General features: G+C 38.2%; 1 protein-coding gene across 8 annotated transcripts in view; it reads left to right on the top strand.

Moving 5' to 3' along the window:
- Positions 1–21,899, top strand: part of CAMK2D (calcium/calmodulin dependent protein kinase II delta) — a gene marked incomplete at its 3' end in the record, with an annotated part of 293,535 nt that overhangs the window by 258,031 nt on the left and 13,605 nt on the right. The gene's annotated exons all lie outside the window — the stretch shown is intronic.

Genomic DNA, 21,899 nt, shown 5'->3' with positions numbered 1-21,899 from the left:
TTTTTAAAGTATCTACTATATAAAATTACTTAATATCTAAAATTACTGTTTGACCTCATGAATTTCTATGCAGAAGTTAAATCATAATTATTTTTTTATTAACTATGAACTTTATAATTCTGAAATTATTTATTAGAATAAAATAATTACTTTAGTGAAATGCTATGTCCTTTGCTGAGTTTGTATTATTTTCTATGAATTAAACATATCTAGAAATTATGTGAAATTATGTTTGTATCCTTTAGTGATTCTTCTTGTCAGTGAAATGGCCTTATTTTTTTTCTGGTATGGATTTCTGCAGTATAATTCCTTTGATTTTCTCGGGAGAAACTAGGTCTAAAGTAGTCAAAGAAATAAATCTTAGTCCTGTGCATTTTTTAATTCGTTCTACCAGATTATAAGTCATTCAATTTCAGACCAATATGTTAACTGGAGAACTAAGATATTACAGGGAGAAGCAAAAAAAGCATTACTGAATGAAGGTGCTTTATAGAAGAGACTATCTAGAAGTAAAGGGTCTTTATTTATTTGCATTTGGAATAGTATTTTCATTATTCAATTTAGCGCAACAAATGTTCCGTGGGCACCTGCAGTGTAAGGTGCGCTACGGAGGCGCTAGCGACACTTCTTGCCCTCATGAGTAAGTCTAGAAAAGATAAAGATGATTCTGCATGATAGTGTACCTTCTTTGTTTCTGGCTTGTATCCAGATAATTCTAAAACAAGAATAATATATTCATTGAAAAACAAACATAAGGACATAGCTACAAATAGTCATATGTGAGCAAATACAGAAAATTTCAGATGCATGTAACACATGTAATTCCTAACAAAGAGACCTCTATTTGAAAAATTCGGATTCAATTAGTTTTTTAAAAAAGATCATTGAACACCTACTATGTACTAGATACGACAGATTAGGCTGAGGCCAAAAAAGCTTACCTTTTCCCTCAAGGAGTTCTCAGTCATGTAGTACATTCTTTAATGAAATTATATCTGCTGGTCCATTTCCCCAATGAATGGCTGTTTTTGCATTAAAATTTTATTCTATGTTAAAGAAAGTTTCTTCCAAGGTACATGAATGTTTATCTTTAACACTTAGTGAATTAGGTAGTCTATATTTTCTTTGTTTCTTTTGATGTGTAATAGTGTAACATTTTTCCCTTGGTCAGTACTGTTAAGCAAAATGTGCCAGTCCATCATATGAAAAGTAGCATCATATTTGGTAGAAAAAGACAGATTTATTTATAGGTATTGCTTTTTTTTTTGTCTCCTCTGTTTTCCTTATATACCCAGTCTATCAGCAAATCCTACAGGTTCTCCCCTCAAAGTATACTCAATTTTTTTTTAATTGACTACTGCTCACTAACTCCATTTCTGTCACCCTGGTCCACAAAAGCATCATTTGCCTACATTATTGACATGATTTATTAGCCAGTCTACCTGCTTTGGTATTACCTGTTTATGGTCTATTCACGACACAGTAGTCAGAGTAATGCTTTTAAAATATATCAGATTATGTCTTGTTTCCATCGGCTGCCAATGTCATTAGAATGGATTATAAGGCCCTCAGTGACCAGGACCTCCTCCAGCTATACCTCCCTTTACTATCTGACTTCATCTGCTATTAGATGTCTCAGGAACACTGTCCTGATATGTATCAAGCTGGTTGCTGCCTCGGGGCCTTTACACTTGCCATTCCCTGCCTAATATGTCCCGATACAGATTCCATGTGCTTGCTGCCTCTTCTCTTTTTTAGTCTCTGATCAAATGTTACCCTCTAAGATCTTCCTTGATGACCCTGTTTTAAATTGTTTCCCTCCAAATCCAGTGCTCCCATTCTCCTTCTCTGCTTTCCTTTTCTCCTAGTATTTATCATTATCTGGAATATGTATTTTACTTATTTGCTTAAGGTCTCTGTCCCCCTACTAGGATATAAATTTCTTCAAGGCAGAGATTTTTGACTGGTTTGTCCACATTTATATCCACTGTATCTAGACCAGTGTTTGGCAAGAGTAGGAATAATAAGTATTTAATTGATGGAGGAAGGAAATAAGATAGAAATCAACCATGCCATGTCCTAATAGTCACTAAAAAGACTAGAATTCTCTAAAAGTTATGATCACATCTCAACTTTTTATCTCCATAGGTTTTTGTCCACATGACATGTTCTCTGCCCCCACCCCATAATTTAGAAACTAAAAATATAGAAAATGAAAATTTCAAAAGTAAGTCACAGGATCCTCTTTCCTGTTTGGATGGAGGATGTGTTTTGGTGTCAAAGATAGTAGGTTTGAATTACAGCCCAGCCCTTTATGAGCTAAGCAATCCAGCTGCCCATGTAAACCTCTCTGAGTCATATTGTGTACAGTGGAGATAATGATGTCTCAATACTTAACCATTTTTTACCTTCAGCAGTAAAAATTTCATATGGTTTAAACCTAACAATAACAAAACATAGTCATGTTAACTAGAGATAATATTTGTTAAATGCCTGGCCCATGCTAGTCAGCAAAATTAATTATATTAATTCTGGCCGTTCTTTCCTATGAATACATGATATAAGCACAGAGGTTCACTACTAAAAGAGTCCATAAATCTAAAGGGACCTGTGATTTTTATTGTAGCATTAGTGTTTCTATTTTCTAAGCCATTTATTTTGATAAGTGGGTAAACATCTGTAAACGTTAAGACCCACAATATAGAATCCAGCCAGTCTACCAACATAAGCAAACAAAGAAGCTGCCCAAGTACAGAAAATAAATTCATATTTGGTTTAAAACCAAAGCCAATATTTTAAAAAAGATTTTATTAAGGTAAAAGTATTATTTTAATTTGTCATGAATTTTAAACAATTAGATTATTTTAATTCACTGTTTTTTTGCTTCCATGATATCATGTAGTAGGCACTTAATAAGTTAATATATTAATTATGAGGTTTTTCCATTAAGTTAATTTTGTTTGAACTCAAAATTTTTGAGTTTAGAGACATATTTTGTTTTTAATTAAACATAACATTTTAAGTAATGACTCAGTCTTTCCTCATTTAAACTGATCCTTTTATCCCTGAATGTTTTTACATGTTTTGAAAAATTGGCTTATTTTGAGGGTGTCTTGATTACCCCTGATGAGAATAAAAGAGAAGTATGTAGACTGATTCTTTTCGACAAAAGTTAAATACATATTTTAAAAGGAGTGTATCTATGCCAAATTCTCAAGCAAACTATCTCAAGAACCATAACATAAAATGTCCTTCTTGGAGACTGTGATTAGCTGGTTCAGTGTTTCCTCAGAGGGAAACTAACCATCTTGACAGAAGTTAACAGCTTAAGTGTGAAAGACCTATTATTTGTTTCTTTTTGAAGTGATTCATTACAGGATTATTGGTTTCTTCATTAACATCACTACACGTGGTTATTTACACTATGTCTATCCAGCACAACACAGATGGCAAACGTTGAGGAGAGAATTTGGGATTTTAGGGAAAGTTTGAGTAATAGACAGAAACCCATCATCACTATGTGTTTTCAAATTTTAAAAGAAAGAAAATAAAGAAATTCTGCTCCAGAATGTCATTTGTTTTCAATTTGAGCTAGAGAATGTTTTCAATTGGGGAAAATAACTTGCTGTGGTGGTGTCTATTTTGATTACAGAGTATTTTTACTCTCTACTTAACTAGTTTACTAGAATTATAGTATTCTAATTAAAAAATTGTATACTATTACATTGTATAGAGTTATGGTGAACAAAAATGTAAAGATACTGCTGAAGAATAGAGAATTACCTCTGAAAAGCTTAACAGTCTCTAATGACAGAAAAGACAGCTTACTTTAAAGAGACTCCAGTGATTTTTTTAGAGGTACTGTGACCAGTGTAGAAACAGTATGAGCATATGAGATTGTGTTTTTAAATCTCTCTTCAGGAAATAGAAGTTCTTCATTTATAACCTTTATAAGTAAAAAAAAAAAAAAAAAAAAGATTAGACTAAGATGGAACTTACTAATGCTATTTAAATATATGAACAGTTAATAAAAGTGAAGTGTGCTTGTTTGTTTGTTATGGAGGATAAAACAAACAAAACGTTTGTTTGGGATGAATGTGTAAGCACCTGTATCTGAGTTGGTAAGATCCTTAAAGTCTGTACTAGAATTTTCTAACATGAGCAGTGTTGTGAATTATTGAAGAATTTCCTCTTCAGTGGTTTGTGATGTGTTGTATAGTCTGCCTATGCAAGTTCTAAAGATAACCTTTATAGGCATTCTAAGTGGTCTGCCCCCCTGGAACTTCAAGTTTCTAAGTGCGGACTGTTAATTATTCATCAGATAACCTGAATGGTGTCTTTGATGAATGTTCATCTTTTATATTCAACAAATAATGGAAAAAAAGTATTTCATACTCACAAATATGTATCTACTATGTTACATTTTATGATAATTTACATTTATAATATATCCTAGAATAAATGAAAGCAACAGCAATATGTTGTTAGTTCTGAAATATGTAGTTCATAAATGTAATTCTTTCTATACTCACATTGATTAAAACAAGAATAACTTTACTGGTCTTGTAAAATTTGGCCAAGATATTCCAACAAGTACTTGTCAAAAGGAAAAAATGATGCACAGTCTAAAAGTTGAGAGTTATGTTTTGTTCAAGGACCTTACTGAGGACTATAGCCTGGGAGGCAGCCTCTCAGATAGCTCTGAGGAAGTGTCCCAAAGAGGTAAGGGAGGAGCCAGGGTATGTAGGAGGTTTTGCTGGAGAAAAAAAAAAAATAGTGGAACATCAAAAGATTACTGCTAATCACACACACACACAAAAACAAACATCTCAAGTTAGTGAATTTAGTGCTTTGCTATGTATGGGAAGATGCAAGAGTCTGGGCTCATTGAAATTATTCCTTTGATATGCATCTTAACTATCTAGGGCCAGTATCCTCATTTTTTCCATCCTGAATTGTCAGGGGTGGCTGCAGTGGCTGATGGCTTGATGGCAACAACATTCTTGTACTTTACTGAAATGGTAGGCAGCCTTTTTGTTCCACATACTTTTAAATCAATTTTCTAAGCTGAATTTAGATCAGAATATCCCAGAGCTAAAGCAATTATATAGTGCCAGTGTGAGGTATATCACTTTAATAAAAAGCATTAGCCATGAAAACTTATTGAAGAATTTTTGGTCTGTTAAGATATTTTCACCCTCCCAAGTTAAGTTTTGAAAAATGTAGTAACTAATCACAGAAATGACTCTTGGTCCTAGGAGTCTTGTCACTGCTCTCTGTCAAATGCATGGGGACATGAGAAGAGTTACAGGAATTCACATCATTTTGTGAGTGTGTGTGTGTGTGTGTGTGTGTGTGTGTGTGGTGAAAATAGGAGGTTATTTTCCTCCAAACCTTAACTATGTCTTGCAAGTTGTGATAAGCCATTATAAATTTATCCAGACTACTGCTATGCCTTTTCAAACCATGGTCTGACATCTCAGAAGGCTATAATAATCATCAGATCATCAAAGTTAGGCATATAGGCACATATATTACATCGAGCCCTGACCTTTGGATCTACAATGCTGTAGACAAATGCATTATACAGTTGACTTATCAAGAGAGTCTATTAATTTCCCATAATTTCCAAATTCCCATAATTTTCCAAATTAAAAACATTCCTTAACTATAGATACGTTATTTGTTCCATTAACTTTTTTCACTAGTTCCCTAATTTACTATTGATTGTAGGTGCTCTAGTTCTTTTGAACAATGTGTGTTGTGACTGGGTTCTATGACATATTTTGTGAATTGGCCTCACTTTTTTCCACTTCACTAAACCTGATCTGCTCTTGCAGTTCCCATTCAATGATTCTGGAAGCATGAATTGGATAATGATAGACTTTGCAATGAAAGTTGCTGAAGATGAGAATTAGCTAGAAAGCATGGAATTACAATGACAGCAGATGCTGCTGCATATTCTTGAGCAGTAGTAAGATCTGCTGTTTTATCTTGTCAGTCTCATCAAGGGAAATGGGTCAGAATGAGATGAGTATTATTTAACACTTACAAAGAAGTGAAATGATGTTCTTATAGTTAAAATATCTGTATAATCTGTACAGTGGTGGGTGAGGAAACTGCTTAGTGTCAACCCCATTGAAGCAAACACTGGTGTGAGAAATACTGAAATGCGTTTAGGAACTTGTGTGAACCTGGAAACAAGGGGGAAAGACCTTAAAAAGATATATGGGACTTAATAATAAATGTAGTCACAGAATAACATTTTTTTATACTCTAACTGTAGTCAGCCTGGTGCTTTCTCAAAAAAAAAATCCAAAGACATCACACTTCAATTAATTTTGGTGGATCTATTTGTTTGTTTGTTTTTTATTTTTGCTTTTTGCAAAATGAACAAAGATATATGATGGTTCTGTACCATGGCGGATAGCCTTCTAGGCTCCTGCATTCTTGGTCCAAGGGAGCATTCATAAATCTACCAGTTAAATTATTCAGAAAAGTAGAGTTATAAATAAACTTATCTAAGCATATAGTGAATTCTGTTTTTCATTGAAGTCAAATTTTATACTTTTTATAAAGGAATAAGTTACTTAAAAGATAAATTAATTATAAGCTGAGCAACAACAGTAGAAATCATTGAAAAAAATAAAAGTCTACACTCACGGCTGCACAAGATTTTAACTCTTGTCAATATCTTATACTGCCTATCCATACTGAAGGGCAGAACATGAACAGGTTGGCATTTACTTTTGACCTGAAAGATACATGCCCTGTTTTGGCTAATATCATGTAAAATTGATTGGAGGGGTTAGTTGGAATCATTACAGTTCCAAGATTTGGGGAAAGCTGGATTTCATTCACGACAAAACAAGCCCCCCCAAAACAAGGCAAAAATAACTTTCCAAATATTTAAAAATCCTGTCTCATTCTCTCTTTTCTTAGTCTGATTTTTCTTTTGAGACAATAGTTTTGACCATCACCTTGGTTCTGCAGTGGAAGAAAGAGATACCTCTTGAGAATGCTTAGTATTTCTCTTATCATGCAAATATAATACACTTGATGCCCCGGAGACTACAATTTTAATCTTAAATCTAAACAGTTGATATGAATCTTTGAACCAGTTTCTTAAAATCTTTCTTTTTCCATGTCATCAACTCTTAACTGGAAGTGGTACCACACCTATCTAATTCATAAAACATCTTAATACTTAGAATACTCAGTGATATTCATAATGTAGTCCTATTTCTAGCTTCTGCAAGTCAGCTGCAGGTGGCAGAAAAGTTACCCAGTTACTTTAATGTGGATGGACTGAATTCTTTCATATCAGCAAATGTTCTATATAACTATATATAGCTTCTTTAGACCCTGAAACTTTTATGTAAGCCATTTTTAATGAAAATCTTTATAAATACTTTACACATCCTTTAATCTTCTAAAAAAATAGTAAATATTTTTTTCATCTTCAGATTCAGACTCAGGAATGACACAGCCATATTTTGTAACCCAATGATATCTTCACAAACCTTTTTAAAAAGTCTAAACCTATTTTCACTTACACTAAATGATCCCAATGCCAGACTTTTCTGTTCTTAAATATTTGTTAATCATTTATTGTCAGACCATAGCAATTTAACAGGACTAAGACTAGTAGTACTTCTTCCCCAATTAACAATTTATGCCTTGAAATTCAGAGTAGTTAAGTTTTTATAGAGCAAAGTACAAAGATGATTTGAATAATTTATCTTTTAAATCTTGAGGGCGTCTAGCAATTAAAAAGCTGAATATTGATGTTATTGAACAAGTGACTTCTGGATAAGTGAGCTTTACAATAATTTCTTGAAAAGCAGTCTTGACTAGAAGCTTGGTAATTTCCAGGTGTTATATTTGGATAAAATATTATATAATAGAGTATTAAACCAATCAACTCCAGAATCTTCGATGACTTTGATTTTTAAGCCAAAATAATGGAAATTACTCTCCTAAATATTAACTAATATAGCAAACTAGTGAAATAAAAATAGTCACTAAGAAACAAGCTTTTAATTGCACAGGAAACTCCAAACATAGCTGAGTTGATAGGCACCTTTTTCTATAAAACTACCCAGAACATGAAAATGATCCTAATTTGTATATTTGCCTAAAATAAAAACTATTCCCAAGAGTTATTTTTGTTAATGGCAGCATGGAAGAAGACAATAAAACCATGGGATACCCAGTTTTGTGGAATTGGTGTATTAATTAATTACAACTCTGGCTCAGTAATTAAGTCATCAGTCACCTTCCCAAAGGAAGTTCAAAGACATTTAGGTAGTTCATTTAAGTTTATTATTTCAAAATATTGAATTAGGCACTATGGGCTGGAAAGGAACATAGATTAGTGAATTAAACAGCAGACAGTACCTCAGCCAAATAAAGCTCCAGCCCTGGCACAGCTTCTGAATTTGCTGAATGACTTGAGTAAGTCACTTAACCTCCCTGTCCTTCACGTCTCTGGCAGGCAGGTACCCAATAACTCTGAGAAACGTGGAAGGAGTAGTTAAATTAAATAGAGCAAATTTTTTAAAATTTATTTTATTGAAATATAGTTGATTTACAATGTTCTGTTAATTTCTGCTGTACAGCAAAGTGATTCAGTTATACATACATATACATTCTTTTCCATGTGGTTTATTACAGGATATTGAATATAGTTCCCTGTGCTATACAGTAGGACCATGTTATTTATCCATTCCATATACAATAGTTTGCATCTGCTAATCCCAACTCCCAGTCCATCCCTCCCCACTCACCTTGGCAACCACAAGTCTGTTCTCTACATCTCTGTGTCTGTTTCTGTTTCATAGATAGGTTCGTTTGTGTCATATTTTAGATTCCACATATAAGTGATATCATATGGTACTTGTCTTTCTTTTTTTGACTTACTTTACTTGGTATGATCATCTCTAGGTCCATTCATGTTGCTGCAAATGGCATTATTTTGTTCTTTTTGATAGCTGAGTAGTATTCCATTATATATGTGTCACATCTTTTTTTTTTATTAGTTTCTGCTTTATAACAAAGTGAATCAGTCATACATATACATCTGTTCCCACATCCCTTCCCTCATGCATCTCCCTCCCTCCCACCCTCCCCATCCCACCCCTCCAGGCGGTCACAAAGCACCGAGCTGATCTCCCTGTGCTCTGCGGCTGCTTCCCACTATACATCTACCTTACGTTTGGTAGTGTACATATGTCCATGCCTCTCTTTCGCTTTGTCACAGCTTACCCTTCCCCCTCCCCATATCCTCAAGTCCATTCTCAAGTAGGTCTGTGTCTTTATTCCCGTTTTACCCCTAGGTTCTTCATGACATTTTTTTTTTTAATTCCGTATATATGTGTTAGCATACGGTATTTGTCTTTCTCTTTCTGACTTACTTCACTCTGTATGACAGACTCTAGGTCTATCCACCTCATTACAAATAGCTCAGTTTCGTTTCTTTTTATGGCTGAGTAATATTCCATTGTATATATGTGCCACATCTTCTTTATCCATTCATCCGATGATGGACACTTAGGTTGCTTCCAGCTCCAGGCTATTGTGAATAGAGCTGCAATGAACATTTTGGTACTTGTCTCTTTTCGAATTATGGTTTTCTCAGGGTATATGCCCAGTAGTGGGATTGCTGGGTCATATGGTAGTTCTATTTTTAGTTTTTTAAGGAACCTCCATACTGTTCTCCATAGTGGCTGTACCAATTCACATTCCCACCAGCAGTGCAAGAGTGTTCCCTTTTTTCCACACCCTCTCCAGCATTTATTGTTTCTAGATTTCTTGATGATGGCCATTCTGACTGGTGTGAGATGATATCTCATTGTAGTTTTGATTTGCATTTCTCTAATGATTAATGATGTTGAGCATTCTTTCATGTGTTTGTTGGCAGTCTGTATATCTTCTTTGGAGAAATGCCTATTTAAGTCTTCTGCCCATTTTTGGATTGGGTTGTTTGTTTTTTTGCTATTGAGCTGCATGAGCTGTTTATAAATTTTGGAGATTAATCCTTTGTCAGTTGCTTCATTTGCAAATATTTTCTCCCATTCTGAGGGTTGTCTTTTGGTCTTGTTTATGGTTTCCTTTGCTGTGCAAAAGCTTTGAAGTTTCATTAGGTCCCATTTGTTTATCTGTGTTTTTATTTCCATTTCTCTAGGAGGTGGGTCCAAAAGGATCTTGCTGTGATTTATGTCATAGAGTGTTCTACCTATGTTTTCCTCTAAGAGTTGGAGAGTTTCTGGCCTTACATTAAAGTCTTTAATCCATTTTGAGCTTCTTTTTGTGTATGGTGTTAGGGAATGATCTAATCTCAAACTTTTACATGTCCCTGTCTAGTTTTCCCAGCACCACTTAATGAAGAGGCTGTCCTTTCTCCACTGTACATTCCTGCCTCCTTTATCAAAGATAAGTTGGCCATATGTGCGTGGGTTTATCTCTGGGCTTTCTATCCTGATCCACTGATCTATCTTTCTGTTTTTATGCCAGTACCACACTGTCTTAATTACTGTAGCTTTGTAGTATAGTCTGAAGTCAGGGAGCCTGATTCCTCCAGCTCCGTTTTTCGTTCTCAAGATTGCTTTGGCTATTCGGGGTCTTTTGTTTTTCCAAACAAATTTTGAAAATTTTTGTTCTAGTTCTGTGAAAAATGCCAGTGGTAGTTTGATAGGGATTGCATTGAATCTGTAGATTGCTTTGGGTAGTAGAGTCATTTTCACAATATTGATTCTTCCAATCCAGGAGCATGGTATATCTCTCCATCTATTTGTATCATCTTTAATTTCTTTCATCAGTGTCTTATAATTTTCTGCATACAGGTCTTTTGTCTCCTTAGGTAGGTTTATTCCTAGATATTTTATTCTTTTTGTTGCAATGGTAAATGGGAGTGTTTTCTTGATTTCATTTTCAGATTTTTCATCATTAGTGTACAGGAATGCCAGAGATTTCTGTGCATTAATTTTGTATCCTGCTACTTTACCAAATTCATTGATTAGCTCTAGTAGTTTTTCGGTAGCATCTTTAGGATTCTCTATGTATAGTATCATGTCACCTGCAAACAGTGACAGCTTTACTTCTTCTTTTCCAATTTGGATTCCTTTTATTTCCTTTTCTTCTCTGATTGCTGTGGCTAAAACTTCCAAAACTATGTTGAATAAGAGTGGTGAGAGTGGGCAGCCTTGTCTTGTTCCTGATCTTAGTGGAAATGCTTTCAGTTTTTCACCATTGAGGACAATGTTGGCTGTGGGTTTGTCATATATGGCCTTTATTATGTTGAGGAAAGTTCCCTCTATGCCTACTTTCTGCAGGGTTTTTATCATAAATGGGTGTTGAATTTTGTCAAAAGCTTTCTCTGCATCTATTGAGATGATCATATGGTTTTTCTCCTTCAAGTTGTTAATATGGTGTATCACATTGATTGAGTTGTGTATATTGAAGAATCCTTGCATTCCTGGAATAAACCCCACTTGATCATGGTGTATGATCCTTTTAATGTGCTGTTGGATTCTGTTTGCTAGTATTTTGTTGAGGATTTTTGCATCTATGTTCATCAGTGATATTGGCCTGTAGTTTTCTTTCTTTGTGACATCCTTGCCTGGTTTTGGTATCAAGGTGATGGTGGCCTCGTAGAATTAGTTTGGGAGTGTTCCTTCCTCTGATATTGTTTGGAAGAGTTTGAGAAGGATGGGTGTTAGCTCTTCTCTAAATGTTTGATAGAATTCGCCTGTGAAGACATCGGGTCCTGGGCTTTTGTTTGATGGAAGATTTTTAATCACAGTTTCAATTTCAGTGCTTGTGATTGGTCTATTCATATTTTCTATTTCTTCCTGATTCACTCTTGGCAGGTTGTGCATTTCTAAGAATTTGTCCATTTCTTCCAGATTGTCCATTTTTTTGGCATAGAGTTGCTTATAGTAATCTCTCATGATCTTTTGTATTTCTGCAGTGTCAGTTGTTACTTCTCCTTTTTCATTTCTAATTCTATTGATTTGAGTCTTCTCCCTTCTTTTCTTGATGAGTCTGGCTAATGGTTTGTCAATTTTGTTTATCTTCTCAAAGAACCAGCTTTTAGTTTTATTGATCTTTGCTATCGTTTCCTTCATTTCTTTTTCATTTATTTCTGATCTGATCTTTATGATTTCTTTCCTTCTGCTAGCTTTGGGGGTTTTTTGTTCTTCTTTCTCTAATTGCTTTAGGTGCAGGGTCAGGTTGTTTACTCGAAATGTTTCCTGTTTCTTAAGGTGGGATTGTATTGCTATAAACTTCCCCCTTAGAACTGCTTTTGCTGTGTCCCATAGGTTTTGGGTCGTCGTGTCTGCATTGTCATTTGTTTCTAGGTATTTTTTAATTTCCTCTTTGATTTCTTCAGTGATCACTTCGTTATTGAGTAGTGTATTGTTTAGCCTCCATGTGTTTGTATTTTTTACAGATCTTTTCCTGTAATTGATGTCTAGTCTCATAGCATTGTGGTCGGAAAAGATACTTGATACAATTTCAATTTTCTTAAATTTACCAAGGCTTGATTTGTGACCCAAGATATGATCTATCCTGGAGAATGTTCCATGAGCACTTTAGAAAAATGTGTATTCTGTTTTTGGATGTAATGTCCTATAAATATCAACTAAGTCCATCTTGTTTAATGTATCATTTAAAGCTTGTGTTTCCTTATTTATTTTCATTTTGGATGATCTGTCCATTGGTGAAAGTGGGGTGTTAAAGTCCCCTACTATGATTGTGTTACTGTTGATTTCCCCTTTTATGGCTGTTAGTATTTGCCTTATGTATTGAGGTGCTCCTATGTTGGGTGCATAAATATTTACAATTGTTATATCTTCTTCTTGGATCGATCCCTTGATCATCATGTAGTGTCCTTCTTTGTCTCTTCTAATAGTCTTTATTTTAAAGTCTATTTTGTCTGATATAAGAATTGCTACTCCAGCTTTCTTTTGATTTCCATTTGCATGGAATATCTTTTTCCATCCCCTTACTTTCAATGTGTATGTGTCTCTAGGTCTGAAGTGGGTCTCTTGTAGACAGCATATATATGGGTCTTGTTTTTGTATCCATTCAGCCACTCTGTGTCTTTTGGTGGGAGCATTTAGTCCATTTACATTTAAGGTAATTATTGATATGTATGTTCCTATTCCCATTTCCTTAATTGCTTTGGGTTCGTTATTGTAGGTATATTCCTTCTGTTGTGCTTCTTGCCTAGAGAAGTTCCTTTAGCATTTGTTGTAAAGCTGGTTTGGTGGTTCTGAACTCTCTCAGCTTTTGCTTGTCTGTAAAGGTTTTAATTTCTCCATCAAATCTGAATGAGATCCTTGCTGGGTAGAGTAATCTTGGTTGCAGGTTTCTCCCCTTCATCACTTTAATTATGTCCTGCCACTCCCTCCTGGCTTGTAGAGTTTCTGCTGAGAGACCAGCTGTTAACCTGATGGGGATTCCCTTGTGTGTTATTTGTTGTTTTTCCCTTGCTGCTTTTAATATGATTTCTTTGTGTTTAATTTTTGACAGTTTGATTCATATGTGTCTTGGTGTATTTCTCCTTAGATTTATTCTGTATGGGACTCTCTGTGCCTCCTGGACTTGATTAACTATTTCCTTTCCCATATTGGGGAAGTTTTCAACTATAATCTCTTCAAATATTTTCTCAGTCCCTTTCTTTTTCTCTTCTTCTTCTGGAACCCCTATAATTCGAATGTTGGTGCATTTAATGTTGTCCCAGAGGTCTCTGAGACTGTCCTCTGTTCTTTTCATTCTTTTTTCTTTATTTTGCTCTGCATCAGTTATTTCCACTATTTTATCTTCCACCTCACTTATCCGTTCTTCTGCCTCAGTTATTCTGCTATTGATCCCATCTAGAGTATTTTTCATTTCATTTATTGTGTTTTTAATCGATGCTTGATTCATCTTTAGTTCTTCTAGGTCCTTGTTAACTGTTTCTTGCATTTTGTCTATTCTGTTTCCAAGATTATGGATCTTGGAGATAGAATCTTGGGTCAGCTTTACTATCATTATTTTGAATTCTTTTTCAGGTAGACTGCCTATTATCTCTTCATTTGTTAGGTCTGGTAGGTTTTTATCTTGCTCCTTCACCTGCTGTGTGTTTTTCTGTCTTCTCATTTTGCTTATGTTACTGTGTTTGGGGTCTCCTTTTTGCAGGCTGCAGATTCGTAGTTCCCGTTGTTTTTGGTGTCTGACCCCAGTGGCTAAGGTTGTTTCAGTAGGTTGTGTAGGCTTCCTGGTGGGGGGGACTAATGCCTGTGTTCTGGTGGTTGAGGCTCGATCTTGTCTTTCTGGTGGACAGGTCCACGTCTGGTGGTGTGTTTTGGGGTGCCTATGGCCTTATTATGTTTTTAGGTAGCCTCTCTGCTAATGGGTGGGGTTGTGTTCCTGCCTTGCTAGTTGCTTGGCATAGGGTGACCAGCACTGTAACTTGCTGGTCGTTGACTGAAGCTGGGTGCTGGTGTTGAGATGGAGATCTCTGGGAGATTTTCTCTGCTTGATATTATGTGGAGCTGGGAGGTCTCTTGTGGAACCGTGTCCTGAAGTTGGCTCTCCCACTTCAGAGGCACAGCACTGGCTCCTGGCTGCAGCACCAAGAGCCTTTCATCCACCCGGCTCAGAATAACAGGGAGAAAAAGTAGAAAGAAAGAATTAGTAGAAGAAAGAAAGAGAGAGGGAAAGAAAGGAAGAAGGGAAGAAAGGAAGGAAGGAAGAAAGGAGGGAGGGAGGGAGGAATGAAAGCAAAAGGAAGAGTGAATGGAAGAAGGGAGGGAGGGAGGGAGGAAGGAAAGAAAGAAAGAAAGACAGGAGGGAGGGAGGGAGGAAGGAAAGAAAAAGAAAGTGGAAAGAAGAAGGGTGGGAGGGAGGGAGGGAGGAAAGAAAAAGAAGGAAAGGAGGAGCGGAGGGAGGAAGGGAAGGTAGGAAAAAAAGAAAGAGCAGGTAAAGTAAAATAGAATAAAGTATGAAATATAGTAGCGTTATTAAAATTAGAAAGTAATTATTGAAAAAGAAAAAAAAAACGGACCGATAGAACCCTGGGACATATGGTGGAAGCAAAGCTATACAGAGAGAATCTTACACAGAAGATTACACATACACATTCACAAAAAGAGAGCAGGGGGAAAATTCAAAAATCTTGCTCTCCAAGTCCACCTCCTTAATTTGGAATAATTCGTTGTAAAAAGAGGAAAAGGGGGGAAAGTCTTAAATCTTGTCCTCAAAGTCCATTTCCTCAATTTGGGATGATTCGCTGTCCATTCATGCACTCCACAGACGCAGGGCACATCAAATGGACCGTGGAGCTTTAATCCGCTGCCTCCGAGACTGCACAGAGAGATTTCCCTGTCTCTGCTCTCACAGCTCCTGGGTCTCAGCCTTGGACCTGGCCCCGCCTCTGCGCGTAGGTCGCCGGAGGGCGTCCGTTCTTCGCTCAGACAGGACGGGTTTAAAGGAGCCGCTAATTCGGGGGCTCTGGCTCACTCAGGCAGAGGGGAGGGAGGGGCGCGCAGTGTGGGGCGGGCCTGCGGCGGCAGAGGCCGGCGTGACATTGCAGCAGCCCGTGGCGCTCCGTGCGCTTTCCCGGGAAAGCCGTCCCCGGGTCTCGGGACCCCGGCAGTGGCGGGGTGCACAGGCCCCCCGGAAGGCGGGGCGGACAGTGACCCGCGCTCGCACACAGGCCTCGCGGCGGGCCCGTCTCCGAGGTCCGCGCCTTACCCGCGGCTTGCGCCTGTCTCCGGCACTTCCCCAAGCAGCCCTCTCCTCGCGCACCAGGAAACAAAAGGGAAAAAAGTCTCTTGCCTCTTCAGCAGCTCCAGACCCTTTCCCCGGACTCCCTCCGGGCTAGCCGTGGTGCACTAACCCCTTCAGGCTCTCTTCCTGCCGCCAGCCCCAGTCCTCTCCCTGCGCTCCGACTGAAAGCCGATACCCGAGCCTCAGCTCCCAGCCCCGCCCGCCCCGGCGGCCGAGCAGACAAGCCTCTAGGGCTGGTGTGTGCCTGAGGGCACCGATCCTCTGTGCCGGAATCTCTCCGCTTTGCCCTCCACACCCCTGTTGCTGTGCTCTCCTCTGCTACTCCGAAGCTTTCCCCCTCCGCCACCTGCAGTCTCCGCCCGCGAAGGGGCTTGTAGTGTGTGGAAACCTTTCCTCCTTCACGGCTCCCTCCCACTGGTGCAGGTCCCGTCCCTATCCTATTGTCTCTGTTTATTCTTTTTTTTCTTTTGCCCTACCCAGGTATGTGGGGAGTTTCTTGCCTTTTGGGGGGTCTGAGGTCTTCTGTCAGCGTTCAGTAGGTGTTCTGTAGGAGTTGTTCCACGTGTAGATGAATTTCTGATGTATCTGTGGGGAGGAAGGTGATCTCCGCGTCTTACTCTTCCGCCATCTTCCTCCCGCTCCTGTGTCACATCTTTATTCATCTGTATAATTGACAGTTGACATTTAGGTTGTTTCCATATATTGACTATTGTGAATAGTGCTGCTATGAACATAGGGGTGCATGTATATTTTTGAATTCTAGTTTTGTCCAGATATATACCCAGGAGTGTGATTGCTAAACCATATGGCAACTCTGTTTTTAGTTCTTTGAGGAATCTCCATACTGTTTTCCATAGTGGCTGTACCAATTTACATTCCCACCAACAATGTAGGAAGGTTCACTTTTCTCCACACCCTGTCTAGCATTTATTGTTTGTAGATTTTCTGATGATGGCCATTCTGACTGGTGTGAGGTGATACCTCATTGTAGTTTTGATTTGCATTTCTCTAATGATTAGTGATGTTGAGCATACTTTCATGTGTTTGTTGGCCATCTGTATGACTTCTTTGGAGAAATGTCTATTTAGGTCTTCTGCCCATTTTTCAATTGGGTTGTTTGTTTTTTGGTTGTTGAGTTGTATAAGCTGTTTGTATATTTTGGAAATTAAGCCCTTGCTGGTCACATTATTTGCAAATATTTTCTCCTAGTCTGTAGGTTGTCTTTTTGTTTTGTTATGGTTTCTTTTGCTGTACAAAAGCTTGTAAACTTAATTAGGTCCCATTTGCTTATTTTTGCTCTTATTTCTATTGCCTTGGGAGACTGAACAAAGAAAACATGGGTACGATTTATGTGAGAGAATAAATAAAATAAATATTGACAAAGGGTAAATGAGTAGAATTGCTAAGCTAAGATGATACATATAAATAAAGCTAAACAACTTTTGATCACTGAATAAGTAAATCTTTAGGCACAGTTCACTAAAAGATTTTAATATTCGATACTCTGCTAACATTTTAGTGAATCTCAATTTGCATGTATAAATTCAATTTATTTCCTAACCCAAGTTTCATTGTAGGCCAGTTAGTCTTCTGAATAAGTTTTATTATTAAATAGTTTCACCTCAAACTAATAAATTTAAAATCTGAACAAAGACTCAGAAAAAGCCTGAGCTCAGATAACTTGGTTCTTTCTCTCCATTCAACTCTCTTAAAAGAAATTATAAGTTTAAACATTGATAGATGTGCCTAGTTTAATCTTTCTAGACCTATACAGATTACTTCCCCATGGAAATACTGTGGCCTCATATATTTTGGTAGTTCGGCTGATTTTGAGATATGCAGGACCCATGAATGCCTTTCCAGTTAGCATAGTCACAGCCAGGCTGCCACCACATATGATCATCATCACCTCCATACTTAGCATTTATCTAATGTATTAAAATGCACAAAGAACTTTATATACATTGTCTATCCATGTATTTATGTATTCATATGTGCATGCATTCAGAGACATTTACTCAATACTAGGTGTTAAAGGTAGAAAGTGGTCATGTCCTGGTCAGATCTGTGAACATCCTGTGATAATGCTATAGGAGAACCACAGTGAGATTGAATAGCTGCATCTGGAACACTCAGGAAAGTCCATACAGAAGAGGTGATGATATTGGGGCAAAGTATTGAGGGAGATTTCCAGGCAGAAGACAGAGTTTCCAGGCAGAAGGAACAAACAGAAGGAAAGGCACAGAATTATCAATGAGCCAGGACTAGTTGGGAAAGAGTGAGCCCCTTGGTGTAGCTGTAGAGTAGGTTATGTGGGAGCCCTGGGGGAAAAGAAGTGTCGGGAAATGAAGCTGGAAAAAAATAGAGTAGGAAAACTTTTAAAGAACAAACAAACAAACAAGTGTGAGCTTTGGCCTCCAGAGAGTCAGGGAACAGCACGGTCAGCTCTGTTCTATAGAGGGAGTGAGGAGTGGATCAGCAGTGAGGAGTGGAGGGGCTGGTGAGGAGAAGGTATGGGAGGAGACGGGGGAGACCTCAGGGCAGGAGGGGTTAGGAATATCCGACAGCCAGAATCAGAGCCATGGCAATGAGCCCAGAGAGGAAGAAATGGATCTGAGAAAGATTTGGATGAATAAAGAGGAGCCGGTGATCAACTGTATGAGGAATTGAAAAGAGGCATCAAGGATTTTGGTGTAGGCAGCTGAGTAGATTATGATGCCACCATCCAAGATGAGAAATACAACAGAAGCAGCAGGTTTTGCCAGGAAGATGCTTGACATCAATTTTGAGCACCCCAGGTATGAAATGCCAGGACAACAGGGAGTGTTTAGATTGCAGTCACAAAAATGAACTTGGAGCCCAGAAAGATTTAAGGTCCATGATAGAGATTTGGCAGTCTTCAGTAGATGGTCAAAGCCAGAGGAATAAATGAGATTACCAAGAAAAAGCAAAAGAAACGAAGAAGAGGCTGAAGACATACCCTGAGAAAACAACACAGTAATTGCTAAGGATAAATTATATGATTCATGGATGATTGGATAAGAAAGCACTTGAGTTTGTTCATTCAAATATGTATTGAACATTTACTCTATGCCATGTACTATGCTAGATGTGGGTTGTAATGGTGAGGTACCTACCCCTCTGGAGTTTACAACATAATAATAGAGAAAACTGATCAAATACACACAAAATACATAAATACAAGTGTACCAAGTGCTTTTAAACAGCAGGTGTAGGATATGTGTGAACTTATAACATGGGGACCTCTCCTAAAATGAGACTCCAAGTAGGACTTTTTGAAGAAATAATAGGTGAGTTGAAAGCCAATAAAAGAAATGAAGGCAAAAATGGGGGACACTTCCCCAAGAAGAGAGGGCAGCTCACATGAAGAGCTGGCAGTAGGAGGAAGCATGGTCATTTTGAAATGCTGAGAGAAGGCGCCATGGGTGGGGTGTAGAGGATAAAGTAAGGCAGCCTTTGAGTGGGGCTGGTGAGATGGACAGGGTTTAGATTATTCGAGGTTTCATAGTCCCTCTTCAGATAATTTTTCTGGACAAGAAATGATGGGTGCTTGTACCAGAGTGATGGTAAGAAGAAAAGAAGTGGACTAATGTGTAAAACCTTGAAAAGGAAAAATCAATAGGACTTGAAGGATTGGATTCAGAGTGGGGGTGTGAGAAAGTCAAAAATGATCCTCAGGCTTCTTTCTGGCTCGTGCACCTGGGTGGATGATGCCATTCACCAGGATGGAGGTCCCTGGAAGAGCAAATAGGTTTGTGACAACAGAAGTTCATATGCTTAGTTTAGGGTATGTTGGGTTCCAGACGCATTAAAGATATCCAAACGGAGATTCCAAAATAGGCACAGACATACAGACCTGGAGGAAAAGTCTAGAAACAAGGTAACAATTTGGAAGTCATGGAATACAGACAGCAATTTAAAACACTGGTGTAGATAGAGCCATAGGGATAACAGTATATGGTAAGAGGGCCTCCGACTGAACCTTTAAAAGGAATTGAAACATTTAAAGTCCACATTGCAAATGAGAGTGAGATGATGAGAACAGAGAGAAGAGAAAAAAGGGGAGTATTTCAAGATGGCAGAAAGGAGTAATCAGCAAACTCTGTGCCTTTGGGCAGTGCCTGTACTCTGTACTTCTCTGTTAACCAGAGAGGTAACATCGGTCTGCATATCTCAGAGAATTGTCCTGATGCTCAGATCTGATAATGTTTGAGAAATGTTGAAATCTATCAGTTGTTTTATTACATAATCACTCTCAGTTCCCAGGGGTTTTTTTTTGGTTTGTGAGTTTGTTTGTTTTTTTAAACACTGGGCCCATTCACACTCTTATCTTTCTCTTCCAGGCTTCTTTAGAACAATAAAGAGACCAAAAATATGAATTTGAACATGACAGTGTTCTCAATTCTTTTGCAGAATTGCATGGAAAGTAATCACACTCAGGATCTGGAGCATTTCTCCCGCTTGCTTTTCTCTCCTGCCTTTCCCCTAGGAACCTGGAAATCCCCAGAAACTACTTTGGGACCTGTGGGTATAGGCTTGAGCACCTCAATTCTATAAATAAAACTATTTGGTAATCAGTTCCCTGTGATTAAGTGCCTAGCCATGAGGTTAGAAGCTTCTGGTACTCAGGGAACATCTTACTGGTACACTCTTCCCTCATCTTCAGGGTAATTAGTGACACCTCTCAAGCTCTCCCCACTTTGACTTCCAGAGTGGCCATTACTTGACATTCAGGAAGAGGGAAGGCCAGAGGATAGTGACCCCTCTCCCCCAGAACATAGGCATCCAGGCATCTTGTGCAGTGATTGTTCCTTAGCCTCACTGCTGGTGAAAGGAGATATAGCTAGCATCAAACCCTCCTTCTTCCTCTAGGTCACTGTGGCAACAGTTCCAACCAAAACAGACTTCTATATACAAATGATTCATTCCCAGCCTTCTGCTTTCCTTTAAAGAGTCAGCTGTCATGTGCTGCCCTGACTCACTCAAGCGCCTTTGCTCCAGAGAAATAAGCACTCTATAAAGATTACTGAGTTCCAGGCCCCTCCTGAGCCAAGAGAGGCACATTGCTTTTATGATGATGCAGCACAGAAGCATTCTGGCTACTTCCCATGTGCCGTCCTGCCAGCTACAGCACCACTGTTTCTGAACATAAGAACTAAGAAGGCAATTTGTGTTGCTTTGATTATGCAGGACAAAAATTAAGCCAGTTGTAGGATGCAAACTGTTGAAGAGCTAATGAGTGTTTCCATAGTGGTTCAGAGTGAAACATGGCCATGTACACTGATGTTTCTAATTGCATATTATGCTTCTGAAGGAATCTAGAGACTTTCAGGAACTTCAGAAGGTGACCCAGAACTGTTCGCACTTTGTAAACTAACTGTTAGCCTAATGAAGCTCTTCAAAGGGCAGTGATCTTATGTTCATTTTTTCCTTCTTTTTTTTTTTTTTTTTTTTTTTTTTTGCTGTACGCGGGCCTCTCACTGCTGTGGCCTCTCCCGTTGCGGAGCACAGGCTCCGGACACACAGGCTCCACGGCCATGGCTCGCGGGCCCAGCCGCTGCGCGGCATGTGGGATCTTCCGGGATAGGGGCACGAACCCGTGTCCCCTGCATCGGCAGGCGGACTCTCAACCACTGCGCCACCAGGGAAGCCCCATTTTTTCCTTCTTTTATTCTAAAAAATTAACATTGTTTTCTAAACTGTAGTTTTTTTCCTATTAGCCATATAGCATCCTAAGAAATCTATTAGTTTTAAATGAGGATTTAATACGAGGAGGAAGTTTTGGTAGTCACATTTTTCTAATTTCATTTTCTGAGCTCCTCTGTACCAGTGTCCTTTATATTCTGGAATTGGGTCAGCTGTCATGCGTTTTTGCCAAATGTTCATACTGTTGACGCTACAGACAGATGAATCACTTATTGCCTAACTAAATTAAGCTAAAATGTGCCATTGGCACCATCCCTATTACAGAATTATTCCCTGCCACTACTTCTGTCAGTATGCTTTGATGTTCGATATATTATAGCTGTGCATTCATCAAATGATCATGGGCAAGAAATGTTTTAGGTGTGTATAGGAGCTAAGAAACCTTATGTTAT

The sequence above is a fragment of the Mesoplodon bidens genome (genome assembly GCF_964165515.1).
Source record: "Mesoplodon bidens genome assembly, chromosome: 1".
In the NCBI taxonomy this organism is placed as follows: domain Eukaryota; kingdom Metazoa; phylum Chordata; class Mammalia; order Artiodactyla; family Ziphiidae; genus Mesoplodon; species Mesoplodon bidens.
Note: the sequence above shows the minus strand (reverse complement) of the source record. Positions and strands in the feature narration are given on the sequence as shown.